This window comes from Lissotriton helveticus, chromosome 7 (assembly GCF_964261635.1).
Source record: "Lissotriton helveticus chromosome 7, aLisHel1.1, whole genome shotgun sequence".
Taxonomy (NCBI): domain Eukaryota; kingdom Metazoa; phylum Chordata; class Amphibia; order Caudata; family Salamandridae; genus Lissotriton; species Lissotriton helveticus.
Window position 1 is genome coordinate 1,146,484,338 of NC_136068.1, and position 8,436 is coordinate 1,146,492,773.

Below are 8,436 nucleotides of genomic sequence, written 5' to 3' on the forward strand. Positions count from 1 at the left end.
CCCCTAAGTTTTCCAATTATGTAACAGCCATACAGGACACACAGGGTAACGTTCACAGAAACCTTCCTGACCAACTTAGAACGTTTCGAGACTGCTATAGCAACCTTTACTCTTCCCAGAGGGGTGCCCTGCTGGATCTGATGGACTATCTGGAAGATACAGCATTGGCATGGCTAAGAGACACCCAGTGCAAATTCCTGAATCTAGACCTGGAATTGGTCGAAATCACAGACGCCGTCATGCAAATGAAATCGGGGCACGCCCCGGGGTCTACCGATAGAAGTCTATAAAGTATATGCCCCCATTTTAGCCCCTATTCTCCGGGAAGGTTTTTTTATGGCGCGTGAAGAGGGGTGCTTGCCAGAGACCATGCGTGAGGCCTTACTCACCTCCCTACTTAAACCAGGGCAATCCCCGACGTGCTGCGACTCATATCGGCCCCTATCTTTATTAAACTGGGACATGAAAATTCTTGCCAAAGTCCTGGCAACCAGGCTCAACTTGCCGATGCAGCACCTCGTGCTACCCGATCAGGCGGGATTCATCCAGAGTCGGGCCACAGCACACAACCTCAGAACCCTGGCTGTGGTCTTGCAAGTTATAGACCCCAACTGCGCTGCAGTGGCAGTTTTTCTCGACGCTACCAAAGCGTTTGATTCCCCGGAGTGGGATTACCTGTAGGGTGGACTGGGTTGTATGGGAATGCCCACCTCCTTCCTCCAATGGATACAATTGCTTTACTGTCAACCAGTAGCGTCGGTCCTTCTGAATGGTGCCAGATCCACCCCTTTCCCCATTTCTAGGGGAACGCGCCAGGGTTGCCCCTTATCCCCCATCTTATTTGCTCTAGCTATGGACCCTCTAGCCGCTTAATTGCGTCAACACCACAATGATAAGGCGCTAATCTACCCTGCCAGGCAGCTGCTCATCTTACTTTATACGGATGACATGACACTGTATGTTTGCACACCCCAAGACAATCTGAACCGCATCGTGAGGGAGATCACTAAATTTGGTGTTATATCAGGTATACAAATAAACTGGTCCAAGTCGGCAGTTTTCCCCCTCACAGATAACACTAAACCACATCAACTAGACTACCCACAGATCTGGGAATTGGAGGAACTCAAGTACCTGGGCATAACTATCTCTAGGGACCGAGATGCATTAATGTGAGCGAACTATGGGACTGCCATGGACAAGGTCACTGACTCTATCCCTAAGTGGCTGCGTTTGTCCCTATCCATGGTGGGACGGATCTCGCTGATGAAGATGGTACTGCTGCCCAAGCTGCTGTACCTCTTTATTAATATACCGTACCATCCGGGCAGTTTTTTCCTCAATACACTTTGTCCCTGAGAGCTCGCAGTCTGTATGAGCCTTCTGCCGGGGCTATGGCGGCCGCCCAGGAGGATGACATGTTCGACTCGATTGTGATGGCTGAGGAGAGGTTCCATGGTGAAGGCTATGATGAAGGTTATTCTGAAGGAGTGCAAGCTGGTTTAATTGAGGGAGATCAATATGGTGAAATAAATGGTGCTAAAATTGGATCAGAGATTGGATTTTATCCAGGTTTTATTCTAACCTGGAGGAGTATTCTCTGCTCTGGAACCAATGAAGATGGCAAGCTCGGAAAAAAGTTGAAGGTTCTGGATTCGTTGGAAGGAATAATTAAAGCATGCCCTTGGGAGGACCCCACCAATGATAAACTCCAAGAGAACCTGGTGAAGGTTAGAGGAAAATTTAAGCAGTTGTGCTCATTGCTAAATATTCAGCCGGACATCATGCTGTCAAAGGAAGGCTCTGGATTTTCATTTTTAGGGAAATTGCTGTAAATACGTTTTGATGCAAGGACAAGATTGATAATCTCGTTGAGAAGCATTTACAAGATGCTCGAACTTTCGATCTCGTCATAAGCGGGCCTGCTACAGTGCTTTGTTAATCCTAGCCCGAGAAGAAGCAGCAAGTAGGAGACACCTGGTGTTGAAGCTTGCAGGTTGGAAGACTTGCTTTGAGATGTAGCTTCTCTATATTCATGAACCGTCTAACAGTAGCCACCTGTAGGACTTTTCAAAGTAATGTGGTGGCAGTGGGCAGTGCACTAAGAGGACATCCCACATTCAGAGATACTTTCCTAGTGGTCTTTTGAATAAATGCTTAATGGAACAAACCAGGATTTTAAGTCGGTGCCTTACCTGACTTTCAACATGTTGTCCTAAAAAGAATAGCGCAAACATAGCTAGTGATTGAAGCTATTTCTGAAGTATGTTTTTAATATGCTACAGTTTTTATATAGTTCATACTGTGTGATTTGTACATTTGGAAATAAATAATAAAATATATATTTTTGCAGTAAAAAAACTTTGGACGCAACTTATGAGGCTCATATGGGGGGAGAAGCAGGTGCGTCTCACTCTACGCACTATGATGCTACCCTATAGTCATGGAGGGTACGATGCGCCTAACTTCGAATTCTACTACTATTGTCCGCAGGCTCAATTCTCAGTGTATTGGTTCCATCCACCCACTTTTATGCCTCACCTGGCGGTGAAGGATGGTTACATGGCTCCAACGACTCCGGCAGCCTATCTTTCCATGTCGGTGAAAGAACGTAGCTGAGACCCTACTACTGTAGACTGCACTGTCGCAGCATGGCAGCGAATAGCTTGCAAATTGGAATCCCAGATGCTATACTCTCCTGGCATGACTCTGCTCCAAAACCCTTTACTTAAAGTCACGTCTGAGGGGATTTGCCGCAAGATGCTTGAGGGACTTAACTATACCACATGGGGTGATCTTTATATAGGGGGGCAGTTCTGCACTAGGGAACAGTTTTTTGATAATCACACACCAACAGTAATGGACACATTCCTTTATGCCCGACTCCGTCCGAGTGTGAAGGCCGCCACTCCTGCGTTCCCTCAGGAGCCAGCCACGCTAGATCCCTTACATTCACTACTACAGACAGAACCTCCTAGGCATATTGTGTCCCTCCTATAGAAATATACACAGGCGGCGACGCCTTCACACACGGTTAGAGCTCGGCAAGAATGGGATAAGGACTTGGAAGTACCGCTATCTGATGAGCAATGGGAACGCAGTTGCATACACACAGAAGCTATTACTGGTAACAATAGATTACGCCTCATACACTTCAAATTTTTGCACCGGTTGTATCACACCCCGACTAGACTACACAGATTTCGCCTCAGAGGCAACGACAGGTGCATTCGCTGTGTGGCGGAGGGGGTGGGCTTCTTACACCTGGGGTGGAGTTGCCCCTCCTTAGCAACCTTCTGGGCACACACATTTGAGGGGCTATCAACCATGCTGGGGATCCACTTAGATCCATGCCCGCTAGTAGTTCTCTTGAGATTATCCCAAGACATCAACACACCACACAGGAAATTCCTAGCTATGGGACTACTCCTGGTAAAACGCCAAGTGGCTTGTCATTGGGGCAGGGGACGTGCTCCTAAATTCAAATGCTGGATTCACACCACGTCTACATGGCAAGATAAGGTGGGCTACTATGCAGAAATGTTACCTATTAAATCAGGCCCGAAGGATATTTGGGGCCTGCTAACCACTTACCTACTACTGCAGGACGCCAGTACAAGTACAGAAGCGGCAAGAACCGCTACGGAGAGGGAGGTCACTATCGAGCCTAGAGATGGGCCCTCGACCTCTCAGAAATGAACGGATGTATAAGTGTTCTGTGCATTTTTAATGTCAGGTGGATGTGGACGACATTTGGGGCGGTAAGTCGACTCTTGCTAAATGGGTGGAAAGGGGGGTTGGGACTGGGTAGAAAGGCGTTATATTGAAGATGCGTTTTATGCATTGTACTACCAAAGCCACTTATATTACATAACAATTGGTTACCTGCACCACACGTCGATAAACCCTACTGGCTAAAAACTGGACTGTGCTGAAAGACTTTTCCATTGGCTGTGAGGGCACTGGGAGGGGGGGAAGCATTGCTATGACCACATTGTCACGGGAAGGTGGTATAAATTTGCTATGTAATGCATCTTACGATTCTATGTCTATATACTGCACTGATGTACCGTACAATGATTCAATAACGTTTTTTGAAATAAAAAAAAATAATAATTGAGGAGGAGAAACTTCACATCCTATTTGTGACAGAAACCTGGTTGAAAACATGCTCTACTCCGGACCTAGTTCAAGCACTCCCTCCAGGTTTCACAATCAGAAGTCAAGATAGGAGAGAAAAGACAGGAGGGAGGATGACAGTTAAATACAAAACCTAATATGAATGCTTGACAACACCCCTGACCATTACTAATTGTGATACAACACAATTTAGTATTACACTTTCCCCCCAATGTCACCTTCTCAGGCACACTACTCTACAGACCCCCTGGCTCCAATATCTCCTTCCAAGAGGACTTTCCTGGAATAGTAGCAACAACCGTTGCCAGCAAAGGATCTACCACCATACTTGGGGATTTTAACGTACACCTAGAAAAACTTGATAATACCTCCTCAAATAGACTCATTCAAGATATGGAAGCCATGACACTTAAACAAATGGTAAGCTCTGGCACACATGAAAAAGGTCACTTATTAGATGCTATCTTTTCCAATGAACCCAACCTAACTGTAGGGACTCCCCTGCCAGTCCCTTGGTCAGATCACTATTTCATACCTCTCACGTTAGACAACCCCCAGTCTCTACCTACATGCATTCCCAGAAAATCAGGTCAAGTAGTCGCCCACCCAGGACAAAAAACGGCTTGGTTTAACGCAAATTTAATCCGGATAAAAAAATACTGTAAAAAATCACACCATCAAGAACCATTACAAGTTGGCTATTAGACAGTACCGTAATGAGATGATCCAAGCTCAGGCCAAATATTTTGAGGATAAAATTAATTCAGGCTGTAACTCCTCAAGAGAACTAATTAGAGTAGTACATACTCGCCAACCTCCATCGATCAGGAGACAAGCAATCACTTCTCGTCCAAAGAGAGATGTGACCAGATGGCGAACTTCTTAAAAAATAAGGTGGAAATGTTATATAACTCCCTTCAAGGAAATATCCTTCCAAACAAAGTTGAGGCTCACTCAAGTATCAGTGATGACTTGGGAATTAAAACAGGGGTAAGTCTAGATCATTTTACAGACTTAAGTGGGGAAGCTATGATTTTGATTCTGCAGAAGATTAAATCAGGATCCCCACAAGACCAGATTCCGCCAGATGTCCTACTGCAGGGAGGTAAAAAGACTAGGTCCACAGCGGCAGCACTCATCTCGCTCTCTCTTACTCTAGGGACTATTTCCAAAACCTGGAAACACGCCGTAGTCCAACCACTGCTGAATAAACCTCATTTAGACCCGTCAGAGCCAGGGAACTATCGACCAATCTCACTTTTGCCACTGTTAGACAAAATAGCTGAAAAACACAACCCTGTCCCAACATTTAGTGGAGAATGGGGTGCTGCATCCGACACAAATTGCCTTCCGACCCCAACACAGTACAGAGTCAGCCCTGCTGGTGGTCACAGAGGAACCTAAGGGTATCCTAGACAAGGGGTACACAGCGGCCATCCTGCTTCTAGATCTTAGTGCCGCTTTCGACACAGTAGATCACAGCATCTTGATCCACAGACTAAATGAAGTGGGTATCACAGGCTCTGCGCTAGATTGGATAGCCTCATTCCTACAAGATAGATCCTTTCAAATACTTGAAAGCGCGCACCTCTCAGATACACTCCAAATCAGAGAGTCCCACAGGGATCTGCATTGAGCCCTACACTATTTAGCCTGTACATGCAAACATTGGCAAAGATAGTGCAAGAATTTGGGCTATCCATTGTGTCTTACGCAGACAATACCCAGCTGATATTATCAGTGACAGAGGACCCCCAATCCATGCATACCAATCTGGCACCCTGCCTGGTAAAAGTAGCAGACTGAATGAACAAATGCAGCCTAAAGTTGAATGGAAGAAAGTCTGAACTTATCTTCCTGGGTAATAAGGCGGTCCTGAGAAACATTATCTGCTGGCCTCCAGAACTGGGAGAACCCCCTGTCTCAAAAAATGCGGTAAAGAATCTGGGAATATGACTAGACGACAGTCCTTCCATGGAGACCCAAGCTAGAAAACTATCAGGTACATGCTTCGGAATACTGCAAATGCTGAGGAAGATCCTCTCATCCCTGATCATACTTGCAGAACTGTGGTTCAGGCCCTGGTGGTGTCACGGCTGCACTATGGTAACTCCCTCTATCTCGGCGCACCCATATATGTCATAAACCGATTACAGGTGGTCCAGAATGCCGCAGTTAGGATACTGCTGCGAATCCCCAGAGAATAGTCAGCAAAAGCAGCACTGAAGACACTGCACTGGCTTCAAATTCAGGCTAGGATCAAATTCAGGACACTCTGTATTGCCCATAGAGCCATGAATGACAAAGGCCCAGCCTTAAATAAAAAACTTATCACACCCTATGTCCCGGGTAGATTCTAAGATCTTCTACAGATCTTCTCATGAAAAAGACAAGAATAAAGAGATCCATTATTTATTTATTAATTTTAAGGTTTTTTGAGTATTTTTAAGTATGTTTACTTAATTACATGCATTATTTTATTATTTTACATTACTTTTTAGACATTTAAAAATTTCGATATTTTAACAAACTCTATTATTTACAACGATATTAAAAGTATGTATTATTTTTGTAAAGTAAGTTTGAATTTTTTTTAAGTAATGAATTTTTTTTTTTAAATATTTTTTTTTTATAAAATTTTTATTTTTGCAATATATCAATTGAAAATAGAAGGGGGGGTAGACAGTAAGAGGGGGAATAGAAAGGAAGAAGAAGATAGGCGACACGCCGCCACAAAACCCCACACAGGGGGTGCAAAAATAAGGGGGGAAGAGGGCCCATCCGAAGAGGAAGGGGCGGCATGGTTCCATAGTCCGCAAGCAATAAGAGGGTCAAGTCCAATGTAGGCACCCTCAGAGCGACAAGACCGCCCGAACTCCGCTCTCGGGCCAGTGACCTCCCCAAAGCATAGCTAGACGCCGCAAGAGAGCAGCAAGGAGGAAGAACTAAAGACACTTACCCCAACTCCCCCCCACCCTCATCCCTCCCCAACATCACCCACCCCCCAGTGGCGGCGACCAACAAGCATACCAAACACTCCAGTCATCCTAGAAATCAAATTTGGAAAAGATGGAGGGACCGCAGCGTTGACGGGCATACAGCCGAGGGCAAACCTCGGGACAGAAATCTTACAAGTGAGCCCCAATTGTACATGAAATTCTTGTAGTTCCCCAAGAAGATGTCAGAGAGGCGTTCCATGCTCAACAGACGCCACAGTCGAGCATGCCACAAGGAAATAGCCGGGGTAGACGGAGACTTCCACGCTGCAGCCAGAGTCACCTTGGCCGCACCCAAACACAACCACATGACACGCTTATCCGCCCTGGTCTGGTATTCAAGTAGTGGATCCCTAAGCCCTAATAGGACAAAGTCCAAGGAATTCGGAACCGGATACCCCAAAATGTCTCTAATGTGGGACAGAATCTCAGCCCAGAATGGTTGAATGGAGGGGCAATCCCACCAAATATGCTTAAAGTCTCCCAGCATCCCACAGCCCCGCCAGCATCTATCCGAGGTGGCCGGGAATATGCGGTGCAATTTGGCGGGGTACATGTACCAATCAAAGATGAGTTTCATATGGGCTTCTCTGAGGTCAGTAGAGTGATTGTGCGCTGTAACATCTCTCCATAGAGCCCGCCATTCGTTGGTGGAGATGTCCCTCCCCAGAGTGGATTCCCAATGGTCTAGGTAACGGGGACGCGGAGACACGGCAGTATCCAATAATAATTTGTACAAAAAAGAAATCGTACCCCTCATGGTAGCAGTGCGAAGAAGAAAGGACTCAAATCGCGACAAGGGCCTAGTGGCAGCATCTATCACGGCAGGCGATGTCGCCCAATGCAGGAGTTGGAGATGCCGAAAGCGTTCCGTCGGGAGGACACCGTAGTCCCTCATACAGTTGTGGAAAGTGAGGGGTACGGCGCCATGAAACAGGTGGGTGAGGGCCCTACAGCCCCCTTTCCTCCAAACGTCGAAGGGACCCTCCGCGAGGGCCGGGGGGAAGGCCGGATTGAAGTGAATCGGGGTGAATGGGGACGGGAACGTGGTCCAACGGTCGTCACCACTTACCGTGTCCCACACCTTCAGCACCGAGCTCGTGGGGGTGCTAATATAAGCATTCCTGGGGCGATCCGCCTTAGGCTTCCAAACCAGATCCCAGACGGAGCGGCCCGCAATGCTGCGATCCATGTGGAGCCAATGTTTTTCCGACTCCTGTTGGGACCACTCCACTATGACCCTTAGTTGAGCAGCCTTGTAATACAGATGCATGTCCGGGAAGCCTACTCCCCCTTCCAA

The 8,436-nt window shown here is 46.7% G+C and overlaps 1 pseudogene; it reads left to right on the top strand.

The window, feature by feature from the left end:
• Positions 1–1,356: 1,356 nt before the first annotated feature.
• LOC144767278 (protein LTO1 homolog pseudogene) lies at positions 1,357–1,835 on the top strand (annotated as a pseudogene).
• Positions 1,836–8,436: the final 6,601 nt, after the last annotated feature.